This window comes from Ctenopharyngodon idella, chromosome 7, assembly GCF_019924925.1.
Source record: "Ctenopharyngodon idella isolate HZGC_01 chromosome 7, HZGC01, whole genome shotgun sequence".
In the NCBI taxonomy this organism is placed as follows: domain Eukaryota; kingdom Metazoa; phylum Chordata; class Actinopteri; order Cypriniformes; family Xenocyprididae; genus Ctenopharyngodon; species Ctenopharyngodon idella.
This window is the reverse complement of record NC_067226.1, coordinates 49630086-49648363: the sequence shown is the minus strand read 5'-3', so window position 1 is coordinate 49648363 and position 18278 is coordinate 49630086. Positions and strand designations below refer to the sequence as shown.

Here is an 18278-nt window from a genome sequence, read left to right as displayed (position 1 = left end):
GACTGGAATCTCCTGTGGCAGCTCTTCACCAGTGAGGTGGAGTATGGCAGCAATGAAGATGGCAAACAGGGTGGGTGCGATGATGCATCCCTGTTTGATCCCCGTTTCCATCGTGAAAGACTCAGAGCCACCATTTCTGAGCACTGTGACTGACATGCCGTCATGTAGAAGCCTCAGTATTCTGATATACTTGTCATGACAGCCGTACCTTGATAGTAGGATCCACAGAGCCTGGCGTGTCAAAAGCCTTTGTCAGGTCTATAAAGGCCATGTACTATGGCTGCCTTTGTTCACTGCATTTTTCCCGTAGTTGGCTTGCTGTGAATATCATATCTGCTATGCCTCTGGATGGGCGGAAGCCACACTGTGATTCTGGGAGTACTTCCTCAGACAGCGGTAGCAGTCGGTCTTCAAGGACACGAGCAAGGACTTTGCCTGTTGTTGACAGGAGCGAGAAGCCCCTGTAATTTCCACATTAGCCTTGTCCCCCTTCTTGAATATGGTCACTATCAGAGCGTCCCTGAGCTCTGAAGGAAGTTATTCTTTTTCCCAGACTTTGAGAAGTAGGGCATGAATGTGATCCACATTCCTTTAAAATCTTATCTGGGATCCCGTCTGGACCAGCGGCCTTGCTGTTCTTAAGGCTCTTGATGATGTCTTGAACTTCTGTTATAGTTATATGGTTCCCCCATGTCTTCTCTGATGGGATGTGTTTGGTAAAGAATATTCTATCACCTGGTCTATTTCAGTTGTGCTGTCACTGTTGAAGAGTTCTTGGAAGTGCTCCTTCCATCAGCCGTTAATGGACACATTGTCCTTCAGCAGCTCCTGCCCTTATTTGTGCACAGGGGGTTTAGGCTCTGGTAGCTTGGACCATAGACAGCCTTGGTAGCACTGAAAAAGCCCGACAGTCTCTGGATTTCCAGAGCTTTTTCTGTCCTCCAAGAGTTCTTTAGCACACACACACACACACACACACACACACACTAGCTATGTTTCCATCCACCTATTTTTATGTGCATTTTGGGATATCGCATAAAAAAAACACTGGATGGAAACGTCAAGATGCACATTATTTCTAAAAATGTGAGTCAACTGAGTCAGATGTAGTTTTTATGCGATACGAAAACATGCGGCATAACTGGACCAACCAGCAGACCGGTCTCGTTAAAGTGGTTCTGTATAAATCCCTCCCAGAAGCACAAGTTCACAAACACCAGGCATCTGAATGCAAGATAACATGACAGTGTTTATTGTGTTTCATCTGCACGCTCTGAGGCGCAAGTAATTTATTATATACGAAAATTATTATATTCAGTGGCTTCTACTGCAGCAACTCTCATTTTTCTTAGTGATATTTAGCGCCAGTTAATCAGGAAGTGGCGATTTTGTTCTCTTCGACTCACTGAATGGAAACAGTGCTTTATTCGCAAATGTTTTATGCGATATTCCAAATTTGTGCACAAGTTAAATTCTCAACTTTGGATGGAAACATGGCTACTGACAGCAGAACTCCTGCTATGTATTAAAAATAAAGAATTAAAAATATGTATTAAAGAATTAAAAATTTTATGTATTAAAAATAAAGAAAAGATTCATTAAAAAGGCTCATAACTATGAACAGAATGATTTCACAAGTGATGTTACAAAATGTACCATATTTTGAGTGAGTGATCATTCTGTCATCATTTACCCTCCCTCATATGACTGAAGATATTGAAGAATGTTGGGAACCAAACAACATTGGAGCCCAGTGACTTTCATCTCATCGACAATGAAAATGCATCAAAATATGTTCTTTTGTGTTCCACAGACTCATACAGGTTTGAAAGATGTCTAAATGATGTTAGGATGATTATTTTTTGGCTGAATTAACCCTTTAAATGTCACTTCTGTTCAAATATCAAGTCTATATATGATGATCGATTTCAGATCACGTGTTTTCCTGCAGTGATGGAGGTGAACGTTCAGCAGCGCAACCTTTCCAGAAGCCGAGCGAGATCGATGGAGTGCCGGACGACTGTCTGATCTGCTGGAGGACCGCCGGCCGCTGAGATCAAACACACGACGCAATCAACCAGCAGGACCTGAGTGAGAGCAGGCCTTTCATCACTCGCAGGGTCGATGAAGACGCGTCGCAGCTGCTTTTGGGAATGTGATCGATGCAGCGGATGTGTTGCGATGAGGTCACGGGTTCAGTCGAGTCCGGCGGTTCTTCACGTTCAGAAGCTCCTCAGGCCAGTGTTGTTAATCTGAACAAAAACTATTAAAATCATTTTTGGTAACTGAAATAAAGCTGAAATAAAATAATATATAAATGTTAGATTAAAATCTTAAGTGAACATTAGAAACTGAATGTTTAAGTTGAATTAAAACCAAAAAGAAATTAATTAAAGCTACATAGAAATATAAAAAAATGTAGCCTAAAATGAAAATAAAGACTTAAAATATATAAAAAAAAAAGCTAATTCAAAATATGAATAAATACTATATTGTATATAAATAATAACAATATATAACCATCTTCCCATGCTTTTATTTTGTTTTCCATCAAAAAAAATTAAATAAATGGTTTAACGTTTGAAAAAGAAATTAAAATAGCCATAAATATTAGTATTATAATTTTACAGATGTAATGTAAAATTAATTAATTATTATTATATTATTTTTCATAAATACTATGTTTTATTTTACAGTGAAATATTATAATAGTAATATTTATTTTGTATTTATTCAATAATGTATATATTTTTATGTAATAAAAAATATAATAATAATAACAATTATTATTATTTTATAATTTAATTTATAATCACAAAAATTTGGCCAAATTCTGCGGCTCTACAATCAAGCACAGCAAACCTGGAATTTATAAAAATCATATTTTAAATCGCAATTTTTATAAGAAAAAAAATTAAAATTACTTTTGTTTTCCCAAACTGTGCAGTCCTACTCACATATATGCTATTCCTAAATAAAGTGCTGTGATTTCAGACAGGAGAATAGAGTGCAGAAACACAAAAGTGCTGCGGCAGAGGCGATTATACAGCAGGGATTCAGCTGGACGTGTGCGGAGTGAAGATCCCGAAAACATCACAAGGGTTCAGGAGAACTCAGAGATCTTAATTGTCATGATCTCTGTGAATCCAAACCTGTCAGAATCACAGTTGCGAAGACTTCAGTGGAGAAACGGGGAGCAGCTGGAGGAATCAGGTAGGATCAAACGGCTGAAGGACGCAGGCAGTTAATTCTGCATTCACAATGTCACCCTGCATTATTCTTTCATCGCTCTTTTTCTGCGTGACTTGCGTTTCTTTCTCTTTCTAACAGTCAGAGCGTCTCCTGGGCCTTTAGACTGTCTTCTGTCTCATCCATCACTGTCCCACATTCATCATTAAGAGCCGCCCGACCTCTCTCTCTCTCTGCCTCTGTTATGTAAGGCGTCACGTGTGTCACTGCAGCAGTCAAACACATTCAACAGTCACTCTGAGTTCATCAAACACACGCCAACTATTGAAACTACTCAAACCTTCAACTGATACTAAACTGCTAAAACTTTATTCTATGATCCCTCTTATTATTTTGCAATATGTATGTAAACTTATGAGCACAAGTGTATATTGTTGAATTGTGCTGAGAAACTCTTTTCATGCATGACTGCATTAAAGATGATACAATGGCACACACACAACCATTCAAACATTTGAAGTTTGGGGTCAGGAACTGATCTGTGTAAGCAGACGGCTCGCGGTCAGAACCGGACCTGAGACCGGCCGTGCCGTGATGAAAGAGACTGAGAGGAGAATCAGCCTGTTGTCCCATCATGACCTACTTTACATCCCTAAAACACACACTGAAGCATCAAGACACGACGACGACCTCCATCAAAGAGCCGCGGTCTGTCACAGATCTGAGAGAGAGCAGGCCAGATCTCCTCTTAGGCCAGACATCTTGTCACACAGGAAACATGGGAAGCCATTTTGTGTGCCGAGCTCAAAGGCCAAACATGCAAACAGCAGAACAGACGCCGGCGGATTCGACAGCACAACTGTACAAACACACGCACTCCAACACGAGTCACGCAGATAAAGCAAAGTCCAGCGGCTCTGAAGCTTCAGCACTCCATCTAAACAAGACCTTGTTCACAAATACAGACGTGAAGGGATTGTTCACTCCCTTTTGTCCATCTGTTTGTTTGTTCTCAGGCATGTTTGAGTTTCTGTTTACCGTATTTAATGAGCTCTGTGCTCGTTGCTAAATCTGTTCATCGTATGAAGTGATCTCTTCAGAAGAACGCTTGAATGTTGATTCAAGATAGACTTTCAGTGGAGTGACACAAAATGAAAATCACCCACAGCTTCACTCTAGTCTCAAACCAAACCCTAAACAGGTCCCACAATCTGATTGGCCGACAAAAATGTCGCTGGACCTACAGAGATGTTGATCCAGGAACGTGTCCTATAAATCAAGCTGGTTTTCTGTGTTCCAGCTCATGGATTCATTCTCTTCCTCTCCTCGGTTGAATGAAACTGACTGCCGCGTCACCTGCGACTGTAACTACATCACGCGCAAACACAAACCTGATGGAAACTGCGAAGCTGGCAGAAAAAAACGTGATGCGGAAGTGTTGCTTCTGTCACGTCTGATTCATGATGAAATGTTCATGTAATGTGACGTGCAGTAGAAGGACGAGCAGACATGTGCTGAGATCTGCCTCGTCTCTCAGAGATGTGTCTGTGCTGATGTTGTGATGTCTTTAAGGTGCGTCTCACATACACATCTGCTTTATTTGAAATCAAACTCTTTAATGAGTGCAATTTATTCATCTAATTGAAAGACGCAAACAGCCTCGCTCACAGCAACCGATCCAATTAAACATCCATTACACCTGGTGTGATCTGCAGATGCTCTCCGTGAGACTGAGGGCATATCAACAACTGCCTGACGGTTACTATAACTACATTATATTACTGACACGACGGCATCACATTTCTGACATGACGTCAGCATACACCTGACACAACATCACCGACATGAATACTATCACATTATCCACACATAAACCCATTAATGATCATATTACTGCAATATCATCACATTAATGATCGTTACACATTACTGCAACATCACACCACTGACACCAAATCATCACCTTACTGACATGAATATCATCACATTACTGAAATTAGATCTTCACATTACCACAATATCTGACGCAACGAAATCACAATACTGACAAGCACATTATATCACCATATTATTGACATATCGACACATTACTGCAATAGTATCACATTATTGACACCAAATCATTATCTTACTGACACAACATCTTATTACTGACACCAAATCATCAAAGACATCATCACATAACATTACTGCCTTCTTATCATTATGTTACTCAAGCGATATCATCACATCACCGCCGTGACATCACAACCCTCTCTGAGATGACATCAGCACATCACCACCTTCACTGCAGCTCTCTGCTTGTGCGAACCAAGACTCAATTACACATATATTTATTTCATTCTCACTCAAGACGTGTCAAACAGACTAACAGCCTCATCTGCGGCGTCAGGGGACGAGGAACACCATCAACCCAACAGATGGCAACACAATGTTGTGTCTGGATGAGGTGAGAGACCCAGGGGAGGAGGACAAACACCATCAGGACAGACACAAGGAACACAAGGTGCTACAGAGAAACAGACAGCCCGGAAAATAAGACACGAGAGCTTCGGCTTCTGGATGGTCTGGATTCACTTACAGCAGGAGCTGTTTGTTTACTATGATTAGGAAAGCGAGCGTTGTAGTGACAAACTGGAAGGCAGGAATAGATTAGGAAGGATTAATGAGTAATTCATTAATTCCAGCTGAACGCATCCAGTGAGTTTAATCACAGCGGCACACGGGCCCCTGAGATCAGACCCTCCAGGGCCCCGCAGGAGGAAACGGCGCAGGCTACGCTTGATAAAACTACACTCAACAACCAAACACCATAATACGGCTCTGCCTACTCAGAAGCCCTCCGCTATCGACCGACAGCCTGCCTTAAAGCTGGATTTACAGTACAACACTGCGATTCCCATTTCAGAGAGACCCTGATCTCCTCAGTGAAGCTCTCAGACGTTCTGCAGGACATCTATGGAATCACCTCGAGCTGTCTGAATAGATTATATTGACATCTGTCGGTGTATGTGAACAAACAGCACAGGCCATCCAGTCCATCACATCTCACACCACAGAAACTGCTGCAACTAAGTAGAAACTAAAACTTAAAAGTTTGTGAAATATTGCCATTTAGCCTCCACTTAAAAACAGAGGAGAACAGGATGACTGTAACACTCTATACATGAAACATCACTAATAATAACTTTATGCAAAATGACAGAAAGCACAATTCACTCCTCAACCACCTCCCACAATGCTGAATGACTGAAAAAATGGTGTTCTTCCTCAGTGTTTCTGTCTTGTTTTCCAGTACAAACATCTAAACATTCTTAAATCAAGATACATTTACTGGAGAAACAAAATGACGGAAGATATTAAGTCTTGTTTTCTGAAAAATTGATCAAAATGTCGTGAGATTAAAACAAGAACAAATATCTGCCAATGGAGTCAGAGAAATAAACTTAATTCAAAGGGAAAACAAGATTATTTTTCTGACCCTTCTGGCAGATATTTTTTTCTTGTTTTCAGCAAAAACTCAGACAAAAAGACTTAATAACTTTTCGTTTTAGCATCGGAAGTAAATGTGTCTTGATTTAAGAATGTTTAGATGTTTGTGCTGGAAAACAAGACAGAAATACTGAGAGATTAGAGAATTTAATTTACAATATCTTACTCAAACATGATTGTAAACGGGTTTCTCTCCTTCAAAAAGTGTGATGCTTTTGGGTCTGATCTGGTACTCATATATCAGACACAACCTAACACATTTATGACCACAACATCTGCCTTCATGCCCTCGTGAAAAACAAGTGCACTTAACAGTATTGAATGTGCACTTGTAGTGCACTTAAAATCTTAAAAGTACATTTTTAAACAACTATATTTGCAGGTAATATAATATTAATGGAAGAAAAGATCACTTAAGTGCACTTAAAGGGGTGGTATAATGCTATTTCATGCATTCTGACTTATTTACACTGTTAAAGAGTTGAATTCTCATGCTAAACATGGCCAAAGTTTCAAAACATGAGTTGTATTTCTGTGTCAAAAATACTCTTCCGATTATAAACTTTGCTTTTTTTTCCGAGTATGGGCCTTTATTATGTAATAAAGGGCGGAATTCCTTGTACGGGCACTTCTCCCGGAAGAGCACACACACACATCATCCAGAGCGAGAGAGCATTCCCATCAGCGCGCTTCCTTCGGCTTTACGGAAGTCATCAGCAGCGCTGCACAGGACTTGCTCGAGAAAGATTTGTCACTTTGTTTTTAGACCATGAAATCAACAATGTCACCAAAGAAGGGTGTTTTTGGTTGTGAGGGAAAGATAACCTTGCTTCCCAAAGAACCCAGCATTGAAGCTGAGAGATTTGTGCTCAAGCATCACATTGATGTACTCTCGACATTTGTCAATAAAATAACTATAGAAACTGATAGTTTTAATCACTTTGTTATTGGTTAAAACGAATGGAGAATATCTGGTGTTTTTCCGTGGCTGCTCGAGCCCTCAGGATCAGCGCTTATGGTTTCATAAACAAGGCCCAGTTCAACGCTGGATTTACAGATCGAAAACTGAAAGATGGAGCGGTCACAGCTGTAATGATCCCGGTCATGAGTCGGAACCGCAGGTGGAGAGTAAAACTGCTTGAAATGTGTGTTTTGTTGGCATTAGGCGCCTAAGTGCATATAATGTAAACAACACGAACGTAGTGAATTCATAAATTAATTATTCATCATTCACTATACGCTATATATACATTACAGTGATTCAAAAGTTATCCAGGGATAATGTGATGGTGTGTTGTGTGTGTGTGTTTAAATACATCTGTTTAGCTGACCATTGATAGCTTGCAGACGATCTCTACACAAAAGCTGCACGTGCTCATGACTCTTCAGCTCCGCTCACACGACACGCCTCCAGGAGCTCGGCTGTTTTCGGAAAGACTCGGTACAGCGTATGTATCTTTTATAAATATGATAAAACTAAAGACTTTTCGGCGATATGAAGGATGCACTGCTACTCTATAGGTACTCAAGATTAACATGAGATTGGCAGAAACTGTGTGTGACTTTAAATAGAGTTTCTTAACACACTTAATTCACTTTTTAAAAGTGTATTTATGTCAAAAAATGTCAAATTAAAAGTTTTACATCATTATTTTAAAAAGTACACTAGGTTTGGGGTGTTGTGTAACATACTAAAATGCATTTAAAGTACTTGATTTTAATTTTAACTGTAGTGTGTTATTCAATACTACATTTGATGTTAATATATTTTAAACATACTAAATTGCAACTGTGTTACAAATGTATGTATGTATGACGTTTAAGAGTCAATAGAAATGGCATTACAGTATATTTTAGTTTACCATAAATGCTCTTGTCATACATTCGGTGGTATTTAACCATATTTCAAAGACAGGAGAAGTAATTATGAAATTACATATAAAAATGTAGTTACGTGGGTCATAAAGCACTCTTAAGTTTAACTAACTGCATTTAATATGCATTTAAACTGAAAACATTATATTCAGTTCATTCTTATCTGATTTAAAGTATTTTATTTCTGTAATAAGTACTCTTTTTAAAAGGGTGTACTAGTTTAGTTTAACTGCATGTGACTCGTTTAAGTAATGAACTCAACTGACAAAAGACGTTTAAGAGCAGCTTCAGCCCGAGTGCGATGCTTCTTATTCGTGTTTCTCCACACATGAGAACTGGTGAGATTTATTCAGCGTCTCTCAATATGCAATTAAAAGCTATGAATGTAAAGCTGAAGTAAGTTTTCAGAAGTGCAGGATGGCATCATTCAGTGCCAAGAACAAAGATGCGGTGCACGGCCATGTAATTAAAAAAGCTTTCACATCCGTCCCTTCATGGCCATTAAAACACTGGGCTTTATTAATATTTGATGAAGCACAAAAAATCTTTTGGCCGCGGCTGAATGTCGAGACCTGGACTGCCTCCGCCGAGCTTCGACGGTTTTTCACCCTGTAATGGGGTTTCGCTAAATAAAACATCCACTGCGGATAAACAACACAAGACGGATGAAATATTCAAGCCACCGAAATCGCAGGCGCTGATGTTGCTGTGAAATGTTTTAGTTTTAGTTAGAGGAGACTTAAAATAAATACTGTGAAATTGACTGTGAAACACGTCAGCAGACAAAATCATGCTGAAGACATCAACACGTGTGTTACATGTGTGAAATGACACGCTGAAAGAAGGAAATCACTCACCTGGGGTGGTGAAGTCAGTCAGAGGCAGAAAGAGAGGAAGAGAAAGAGAAACGTTAGTGACAAATACAGTGAGTTATGATCAGTGTGATCATTACATGTCACTGATCGACTACACAACACAGTCAAACTCACCACAGCTAACTGATTCCTTAACTATTGATCAGAAGTCTGTGTGATTTTATTTGAAGAAATTAACACTTTTATTCATCAAGGGTGCATTAAAATGATCAAAAGTGACAGTAAAGACATTTATAACGTTACTGCAGATTTCTGTTTCAAATAAATGCTGTTCTTTTGAACTTTCTATTCAGCAAAGAATCCTGAAAAATAAAATGTATGACAGTTTCCACAAAAATGTTTTCAACATTGATAATAATCATAAATGTTTCTTGAGCATCAAATCATCATATTAGAATGATTTCTGAAGGATCATGTGACACTGAAGACTGGAGTAATGATGCTGAAAATTCAGCTTTGATCACAGGAATACATTACACTTTACTATATATTCACATAGAAAACAGCTGATTTACACTGGAATAATATTTCACTGTTTTTACTGTATTTTTGATCTAATAAATGCAGCCTTGATGAGCAGAAGAGACTCTTTCAGAAATATTTTAAAAATCTCACAGACTCCAAATGTCTGAGGATTGGCAGTGAACCCTAAACTTTGCCTTAACTCTTAAAATATGTTCAAAAAGTTTTTTTTTTTCGTAAATATTTAGCATAAAGATTCGATCGAGAGGAAAGATGCACTAATGCAGCTCACAACCTGACGCTAATAAAAGAGCAGAAACACACAGAACAGACGGTCTGATCATCAGAATCTCACCTACAGCTGCACACACTCACACTGGTGTTAAAACACACACACACACACACACACACAGAGTTGTGAACGTGTTCATTTGTGCTGCAGTCAGGAGTTTACAGAAGCTCCATCGCTGCTAAATGGGTCAGAGAAGACGATAATGAGACTTTACATGAGGAAGAACGTGTGTGTGTGTGTGTGTGTGTGTGTGTGTGTGAGTTTCTATAACTTCTAACACAAACGCCAGCGCTCAGATCCGCATTAAATATCTGCTGATCGCTACTGGAAAACATGTGACTTCAATCCTTCAGTCTGTAACCTCAAATGAGTCTCGTTCTGCTGTTTCGATGGAAGACACAAAGCCTCAGTGCTGGACACACACACACACACACACACACACACACACACACACACACACACACACACACACACACAGGTCACACTGAAGTCATGTGTTTGTTCTGTGGTCACGCCTGACATTTCCTTCATTCCTTTATCGCTCTTCATCACTCGTCCATCACAGACTATTATTGAGCAGCATCTCTGGTCTTTTTTTATCTCCCTCAGTGTGTTTATTGATTAATTTTCTGTGCGTTTGCTAAATGTCACTGGAGACCCTCACGTCTGTCACACACCGAGTGTAAAAACCACCGCAGACCGTCGCTGGAGACAATGAGAATGATTAACATGAGTTCATATGAAACTGAAGATTATTATACGACTATAATTGTATGTTTATCTTCTTTAATAATGTTGATAAGAAGCTGCTTCTGGTCTGTTTTACTCTCAGAACAAGATTAATCACAATAAAAGTGACACTTTAATGTGTGCATTACTGAATATAACACTCGTCAAGCATCTTTCCAAACATGTAATGAGAAGCGCTGATCAACAAAAGAGAAGCTTTAAGGGTTTTTGTTCATCACTAGCTGTAGCTCAAACAGTCCAGCTCTAGCAATGCCAAGATCATGGCTTTGATCGCATGAACTGATGAAACACAGACGATGAATTCAACGTACGTCACTGTGGATAAAGCGTCAGCCAAACGCATGAATGTCAGTGAGACGCTGTGGGTGATGCTGTCGGCCCAAACATCAGCTTGTGAGAACGAACCGGATCACAGGAGCAGATGTTATCAAACACAAATATAGACCTCACGCTCTTCATTTCAGCCAATCACAGCCTCTCAGAGGAATCATGGGTCTCCGTCTCTGATGGCTGCGCTCTGAATAATTAACGGGGAAAGACTCCGGAAACACGGAGCGAATGCACACACTCATCACAACACCTACAGAAAGACTAAAGATAGAAGAGCACTGAATCACACACACACACACACACACACACACACACTGATCAATCAGCTCATTCAGCAGGAAACACCTCCAGTAAATCAAAGTACTAACAAGCAGCGCATGTTCCCTGCAGAAACTAGTCAATAACAGCACAGAAACAAACCAGACGCAATATCAATAACTACTAAAACAACAAGCTGAACACAAAGACTGAATCTTCCCTCTGCCAAACTGAAGAAGTGTGAGAAGAAACAACCCAGCAAACAGACATATGCTCTAAGAAGGTTTTGCTAACATTCCCAGTTATAAAAAAACGTTATTCCAATTAAAACGTCAGTCTTTTTTACTTGGTTCTTGGTGGAGTTTGCGATTTCAACTTCTGAAGTGCTTCTTTTATAAAGAACACTGCTTTCTCTTATAACACAGTGAAGCAGCTCCTGTATAGAGCGAATTATCGATTCTCGAGCCATCAACAGCAACAAATTCAGTCCCACAGTCATGGACAGCACCTGATAACGTCACAGGTAAGATGGTGCTCCTTAAGCCTCCTCCTATGGTATAGTAAAGGCAGAAAAGGTATACCTTTAGAGTCTTCGTAGCACGCTAAGAGACAACGTTATTGGGAAACACATCCCGGATCACTTTGAACAAACGTTCTATTAACGTTTGTTCATAACTTTGAGAGAACCTTGCCACAACGTTCTGAGAACATTCCCTGTTAGCTGCATTATGTGTGTTTGAGCAGACAGAAGTAAATCAGCTCAGATTCAGATGCAGGTAATCGCCGCAGGACAGACGCTTTCAGATGTCCATTAGTGACCCTGAGGTTAAAGGTCGTGACCTGCTGTCTGTTCGCTCTGACTGACTCTCTCTCTCTGCCATTATACAGACAACAAAGCTGATGTCACAAACACACATCTCCAGTGACGCTGCTTCAGTCTGGTCTCCGGCGGCGTTTTGCTCCATGAATCGTTTGTGAAGAAGAGCCTCTATAGGACGAACAAACTCATGCGGTTCATTCAAGTTATTTACAGCTTCATTCTGAACACGACTTCAGATCCATCAGCGTCTCTCGCTCTCTCCTGCTCACATCAATCACGTCTGAAGTATCCAGAAATCTGCGGTGGGACTCAGGTGTCCTCGTTCACTGCGCTCTGGGCGTCTGATGGATGAGGAGGAGTTTGACATCCATCTCTCCTCCTCCTGACGGATCTGTGTCCATAAACTTCATAAAGCTCTAAATCTGAGCCTCATTGTCTGGACCACACGCTGACATCACCCGTCCCGTCACAGGATTCAGGGCTCCTCCAGGGTGGATGTCTAGCCTTAACTAACTCGTCCCGTCACCGGATGTTTACTCGGTAAAATGATGTTTGTTCATTTATGTGTATTGTTGATTAGACAAAAGACTGGGTAAGGCAGTTAAGAACCGCCCACTTAGACTGGAAGAGACCACATGATGTGAAACAACCAATCATGATTCAGTTTATTTTTGCCAGCAATTGACTATATGCACGGAGCGTGCTTTAGAACTTCCACAATAATATGAGCCAGCTGGAAAACTTCCGGTGAAATGTCATTTGTTTTTGTGTTGAGCATCAGTACTGTAATGCTTTATAATCAGAAGTCACTTAAATAGTCAGGCATAGCATTAATTTAGTTATTCAAACATAAGACGACATAAAAAATAAACAAATAAAGACTCCCTCAGCTAAATACAAGAAAAGTTATTGTTTTCCATGAGACTTTGTGAGTGTGATTTTATATTGTTTAATATTTATTTAAAAGTGAAACTGAGTGAAAAACTATTACAGGAAATGGCTAATATGAGCCAATAAATGCTCCTCTGCCGCCACCTGCTGGTTATAGTGGTAATTAATGTCTTGTTTATTTTTAAATAAAAGTGTTTTCTATCAAATGTTGGATTTCCTACATCTTGAAATGTTTGGTTTTATAAATGGGAACAATCTCAGAAGGATGAACAAATGTTTTTGGTCATCACATTAAAAATAACATTAGAAGTGCTGGAGAAATGTTGCGTGTTTGTGTCTAATTACAGACACCGTGTTTCTTATTCAAACAATCTGTGTCTTTATTGCAATCAATAGAACTGGCTTATTGGCAAATTAGGTAAGTGTGATAACTGCATTAAAATATAAATACAACATTAAAAAGTCAACCATTGATGGTTTTGTGTCGATGTACAGCGAGTAGAGAATGATCAGCTAACAGTTCACCGGAAATGCCCAAACTGGCTTAACGAAAACCAAGAAGTAACTGTGTATATGTTTTTTATTTTTTTATTTTGACCTTTAAAAAATAAACATGTGATTGCTTTCCTCACAAATCGTCTGAAAATTGAATTTGAACTGAGATGCAAACAGGATCTGCAAAATTTAAAGAATTCATATTAATTCAAGATGAATGTTTGAAAAAACCTTGAAATGAGGAAAGAACTTACATATGTACGGACAAATAGATAGATGATAGATAGATAGATAGATAGATAGATAGATAGATAGATAGATAGATAGATAGATAGATCAAAAGCTCTTTTACTGTGTATTAAACGGTTCCTCCGGCTGACAGTGTGTTCGTGTATCTGAAGGTCACTGCAGCGGCCGCTGGCTTTATTTGTTTGGTCTTGTGAGCGTAACACGTCGCCCGAGGACGTGCCTGTTATTTCCTTTACGACTGATGGCGGCGTAACCTTTACAGCGGCATTAATTGTGAAATTCTCCAACAGCATCAGATAATAGCCGACGTCTGTCTGTCTGCACACCAAACTCTACAGAAAACAATGCTTTCAAGCAGGTTTCTCAAATATCCACATCAAGTCCATCTGCTCAACATCAACAAACCATGAACAGCAGAGGATTGCTTCACTGAGTCTCTCTGTCTCACACACAGCGCTGCATTTGACTTACAGCAAACACACACAAATCCTGCAATTAGCAGTAATTGCTCTGAAAGCCTCTGATCACGGCGGGTCCAGCGGACGGAGGGTCTGCCGTCTCTCTCTAATAAACACTAACGCCACTTTAATGCCACATAAAACACTAATGATGGTCTTATTTACCGCCGTCCGTTAGCTGCATCATTACAGGCACACGTGACGAGAGTCAAATGCATTTGTGGATCTCTGTTCACAATGCACATTGTTTCAAGAAGCAAATAGTTCAACCAAAAATAGCCCCAGTGTCATTCCAAACCTGTACGACCTTCTTTCTTTCTTCTGTAGGAGGTAAAACGGGAATCAAACAACATTGGACCCCACTGAATTTCATTGCAGCTTCAGCTTCCTTTAAGTTGATAAATGATGCTAAATGATGACTCATTTTTGGGTGGAGTTTCTCTTTAAGTGTCAGACGCTGTAAAGACAGAGAGGTCAGGAGCTTGAGCGCCTGTATAAATGTCACACAGATTGAGACATTCAAACCAGCGAACGCCGCGAGCACCGAACAAACAGCATCGTCTGAAATATTCATGACTCCCAAAAACATCTCAGGAAGAGTTCCTGATGATCCTCTGTTTGAAACGGATCAAACGGTGTGTTTTTGGAGCACTTTCAGCCCAGACCGGAAGAAGAGACATGACCCTACTGAAGAGGGTGAACGCCTGAATTATTGAGTCCGAACATCGTATCTAAAGAGCTCTGATTCCTCAATAATTCACCATCTCAATCAGACAAAGGTCCATTCAACACACAGAGTCATTCCAGCAGAAGGTACAGACTATGAGCGGGAGAACGAGGCAAACCGGTGGACAGGTGATGCCAAACAGAGCCAGTTTATTTCAATTCACCCTATTTATAGTCAACATGTCTCTCGACTAGAGCTTCTGTGTGGCTTTCGGAAGCCTTAACCCTGTAAAATCTGATATAATAATGAAATAAAATATATCAGTATATTAATATGGGAAATTGTCCAGTATCACAATAGATACCTCAGGCTTTTATGCCTCATAGTATGATAAAGTGACAATATGGAAGAAAAATGCCTTATTTTATTACTAATGCTGATATTTATTTGAAATTCTGATGCTTGTAATGAAAATCAATGAGATGTTTATATAACAGTATAAAATGCATAAAAATATCAATATCTGCCAATAGTATGTCTTAGTAAGATGATATTTAAATGCTTAGTTTTATGATCAAAGCTCTGTAGTTTTAAAACATATAATGCAATGCAATGATGACTGAGAGATGAACAAATAAACCTGATGATCTTATGTGATACTCATGATTTGTCTAATAAATGATGATGGATAATCAAGTAAACTGAAGTTGCTTCAGTCCAGTTGAAATATTACTAACAATATTACAGTTATTCATACGTTTACTTGCTGAAAATCAGTGCAGATTTCACAGCAGAAAGACACGTGAAGCACGAGCCGAACGTTCGTACAATTATACTACAAGACTTTTATAAAACAGTCTAAACTATCAATCATTCGACAGAAGGACTGGAGGAGATTGAGTGAGACAGCAAAGATTTGATCATGTTGATAATTTAAAAATTCATGTTTCAAATATGATACAGTAGCTTTATAGGGTTAATGGGATAGTTCGCCCAAAAATCATTTTCTCATGTCGTTCCAAGCCTGTATGACTTTCTCTCTTGAGCAGAACACAAAAAAAGATACTTTGAAAAGTGTGTTTTGTCCATCCATATAATGAAAATCAATGGGCTCCAGTGTTGTTTGGTTCCCAAAACTCTTCAAAATATCTTTTATGTTCCACAGTTGAAAGAGTCGTGCAAGTTTGAATGGCATGAGGAGAGTAAATGATGACCGTTTCTGGATGAACTACCACTTTAATGTTCATGGGAGCACAAGTGGCCTATAAATGTTTGAGGAGGGTTCAGTCAGACTTCATCATTAGGATCCAGAGAACTCATACGGACTGACTCTCTCTCTGTTTCCAGTGGAGAGTGCTTGGCCTGGCTCTGTGTCCGTATGGTCGTGCGGTCGGAGGTTTGAGGTCAGTCAGTCGGTCATAAAGGTCGAGCGGCTGCATCTGCTGCAGTGATTACAGCACACCTGATGACCCATCAGACAGAGACAGAAGATGCCAACAGCCGCTTTCACACTCCAGCTTCTGCATGCATATACATACACCAATCAGGCATAACATTATGACCACCTTCCTAATATTGTGTTGGTCCCCCTTTTGCTGCCAAAACAGCCCTGACCCGTCGAGGCACGGACTCCTCTAGACCCCTGAAGGTGTGCTGTGGTATCTGCACCAAGATATTAGCAGCAGATCCTTTAAGTCCTGTAAGTTGCGAGGTGGAGTCTCCATGGATCGGACTTGTCATTGTAATGTCACATTTAGCTGTACCTTTAATAAAGTGACTGGTCACATCAATGGTTCAGGTTATTTTTATTGCATCGCATCAGATCGACATGGACATGCCTGACTATATTTCCCAGCAGGTCTGAACACGCACACGATCATGTGACGACGTGTGGAATCACGTCTGATTTCCCCGAACGGAACGACTGAAAATCGAGGTCACCTACTTTTGCTTCATTCTTTCTCTTGCGTCTCTCGAGAGCGTCTTATATGGAAGAAAGAGACAAAGACAAAGAGACGGAGAAGAAGCCAAAGAGAGAGAGAAGATAAGCTGAACTGTTCTGTTTCTCAACAGCGTCTCGCTGACGTCTCGCGGCTCTAATGGCCCCGGGTCCTTTATCAGAACAGGATGTTGATTAGGGGCCCGTGACCGCTGGGAAAATCAATTCTCATTTCAGCGGGAAACATTCGTCTTTTGGCTCCACTGGCTTTCAGGAGCTGACGGCGTTCTGTGAGAGTTTGGGGACGTGGCGGAGGACAGGACTGAAAAACAGCAGAATCACGGTTGCTGTGTTCATCATCAGACTGCAAGAGGATTTAATGCTTCAGCATGTTAGTTAATGCAGTTAATGTCGGGAATCAGCTGACTGGAAGATCAATCAATACAGCTGAGTGTCATAACACCGACAGAATAAACCTGTGCTGAAGATGAGCCTCTAAACATCTCAACTCTGTGCTCATGAATAAATCATAATCATATCACAGCGTTCCTCTGCAGTCTGCAGATCACAAACTTTCTCTGAGGAGACTGAGGAAATAATCGACTGAACAAAAACATATTTATACACTGCTGTTATATATATATATAACGTAAAACATCTTAATAATGTGAAAAACTCTGACAACATCATGTGTATCTCTGCTGCTTGTGTGTGATTGGTCAGGAGAGAGCAGTGGGCGGTCCATCCTAATGAGTGACAGTAAGTGTGTGCTGCATATTAATGAGATCAGATGGCTGACATTCCAACAGGAGACCGTGTGTGTGTGTGTGTGTGTGTGTGTGTGTGTGTGTGTGTGTCCGTTCCCGCGGGAAGACTGTCTCTACGCTTCACTGCCCAACGGGAAAAGGAAACAAGCTGCTGTCGGTGCTACAACAGATGAGAACAAACGGAGTCAAAGGTCAGTCATCAGTATAACCTGATGTCAATTACACACTCATTTAAATATGTAAACGAGCACAAAACTGCTGGTTGTGTTTCTACGCCTGGACAGGATGAAGCAGAACTCAGTGTGACGCGCTGGTTGAGGTTGAGCTGGTGTGTGTGGGTGGTGAGCGACTCTAACGAGCTTCGAACCGCAGCTCTTACTAACACACACACACACACACACACACACACACACACAAACTCATTCAGAGAATAGAGCAGAGGATTCTGGGTAATCTGAAGCACTCAAAT

The 18278-nt window shown here is 40.2% G+C and overlaps 1 protein-coding gene across 11 annotated transcripts in view; it reads right to left on the bottom strand.

Annotated features, from left to right (window-relative positions):
- Positions 1–18278, bottom strand: part of nrxn2b (neurexin 2b) — a 330369-nt gene that overhangs the window by 58450 nt on the left and 253641 nt on the right. The gene's annotated exons all lie outside the window — the stretch shown is intronic.